This window comes from Periplaneta americana, unplaced genomic scaffold (assembly GCF_040183065.1).
Source record: "Periplaneta americana isolate PAMFEO1 unplaced genomic scaffold, P.americana_PAMFEO1_priV1 scaffold_38, whole genome shotgun sequence".
Lineage (NCBI taxonomy): Eukaryota > Metazoa > Arthropoda > Insecta > Blattodea > Blattidae > Periplaneta > Periplaneta americana.
Genome location: NW_027185519.1, coordinates 22,403 through 25,171, shown reverse-complemented (window position 1 = coordinate 25,171; position 2,769 = coordinate 22,403).

Genomic DNA, 2,769 nt, shown 5'->3' with positions numbered 1-2,769 from the left:
AGAGCGAGTTGGTGCCGGTGCGCCAGTCTACCTGGCCGCGGTGATGGAGTACCTGGCGGCCGAAGTTCTCGAGTTGGCTGGCAACGCAGCTCGTGACAACAAGAAGACTAGGATCATTCCTCGTCACTTACAGCTCGCCATTCGCAACGACGAGGAGCTGAACAAACTCCTGTCCGGCGTCACCATCGCCCAGGGTGGTGTGTTGCCCAACATCCAGGCGGTTCTCCTCCCGAAGAAAACCGAGAAGAAGGCTTAAGCCCCTTCTCCGTAAAACGGCCCTTTTAAGGGCCCCACTAACCTCACAAAAGTCAGAAATAGCCAGTATTGTTAATCCTCTCTCACGGCTTCGTAATGTAATTTCATTACGCGTGTCAACTTTCTCTCTCTCTCTATACCGGTGGGCTGATTTAATATCATCATTCTGTAATTTTGTGCTCTGAACGATGTCGTTGTCCCAGGTTCGCACTGAAGTACTTGAAACCGTTGTACATTTACTAGGCTATTGTGTGATAACACATTATACTGATGCATATAGAAAGGTTTCATTATTATTATATAATTTAACACAATACGAATTAAATTAGATGATGATGCCAAAGTACATAGTTGGCTTCGAAATTTATGTAATATATTTCTATCATATTAGAGTAATGGAGATTATCGTGAAAATAATCACAAGTCCCCTTCTTTGGTGCCCATCGTGGTTTTAGACATATACGTTTGAATATACTAGTTTACTTTACTACATACTACGAATGAAACTAATTTTGAATAAGAAATCGATAACTGGTGAACAACTTACGGCGTTATAATAGAGTTCCTAATGCGTTTGTTTGTTGGTGCACATATTGGCCGCACGCGCAGGAACCCCAATACTGAGATGATGACATGACCTTCTCGTAGGAATCGAAGGCTTTGACAATTTGCGTTCGAATTTCCCCTCTCTCTGTCGTTTCGTTCGAACCGAAATGACGCAAGCTATACGTGGAAGTTGTCTGACAGGACGAAGTCCTGTGTTCTGACATGCGATGTGTACCTCTTCTCCCCAGTGTTTACCACACTGGATTCCTATGACCTAAAAGTTGGCATTGCAAAAACGTGGTGATGTGATGTTCAGTATGTGTCAATCCCCTCGGTTCCTTGTTACGGTCTGGTGAGCATTGCCTACCTGCGTTGTCATATTACCCACCAATTCTTCGGACAGTGATTATTGACTTACAGAAGTTTACAGTAACAGGTAACATAATCCGAGGAGCAAGGCTTCACAGAGGAATCCGGTCTTTCCACTTGATATACCAAGCGTTGGGGTCAGACCCATTTGAAAAACGGAGAGGCATTTCTTACAACGTCTTTTGCTGATACTGAAGTGCCCCTACGAAATAAGTTCTGTTTTCCGCACTGGCCTGTTGAGCTAGTGGTCACACAGTAAAGGTGAATTAAATTAATCTCGACAACTACTGCCCTTTTTAGACGGATTTTATGGCCCTGAAAAGGGCCGTTTTGCCGACGGATTCGGCAGCAGACGTGTGTAGGCAGTCTAACCGCCGAACCCGTAGAGAGTCCTCCCCTGCCTCTTCAAGGCGTATACCACGTCCATGGCCGTGACTGTCTTCCGCTTCGCGTGCTCGGTGTATGTTACAGCGTCACGGATTACGTTCTCCAGAAAGACCTTGAGAACACCTCTCGTCTCCTCGTAGATGAGGCCGGAGATACGCTTTACGCCTCCACGTCGGGCGAGACGACGAATGGCCGGCTTCGTGATGCCCTGAATATTATCTCGGAGAACCTTCCTGTGGCGCTTCGCTCCACCTTTGCCAAGACCCTTGCCTCCCTTGCCGCGTCCAGTCATGTTGCTCGTGTGACGAAGGTTAAAAGTGATCTCGACGGCGGGTCATTTTTTGGTTTATATACTAAAACCCGCGGACCAATCACATTACGGAAGGGGCGTGGCTTCTCAACGGGCGAAGACATAAATACCCCTCTTGGGGGCAGCGGGGGCGACTGTATTGCGTCAACTTGGGTTGCGAGGACTAAGGAGTAAGCGATGGCACGTACGAAGCAAACTGCGCGTAAGTCCACGGGAGGCAAGGCTCCACGAAAGCAGCTGGCAACGAAGGCCGCTAGGAAGAGCGCACCGGCTACTGGAGGCGTGAAGAAACCCCATCGATACCGCCCTGGTACAGTTGCTCTTCGCGAGATCCGTCGTTACCAGAAGAGCACCGAGCTCCTCATCCGCAAGCTGCCTTTCCAGCGCTTGGTGCGTGAAATCGCTCAGGATTTCAAAACCGACCTCCGTTTCCAGAGCTCAGCCGTAATGGCCTTGCAGGAGGCAAGCGAGGCATACCTCGTCGGTCTCTTCGAGGATACCAACCTTTGCGCCATCCACGCCAAGCGCGTGACCATTATGCCCAAGGATATTCAGCTGGCTAGGCGCATCCGCGGCGAGAGGGCTTGAATTAACAAAGGTACTCCTGCCCGCAAAAAGGCCCTTTTCAGGGCCACTAGTTATTTCTCGGAAGAGCCGGTTGTACCGTACTCCAGGTCTCGTTCCTACTACCCTCAGTTCAAGGTCACCTCAATAATATAAATGGTTTCTCCCTTTCCATTCCTCACCGTATCAGCATTTTCCCACAGCCTGTTTGACAAATATCGCAATGTATCCTATAGGTTAATAAACAATTTTTTAATAGAACGATGGATAACAAAGTTTCTTAGGAAAATTAAAAAAAAATTTCACAGTTCTATAATATTGCACATTATATATATTTA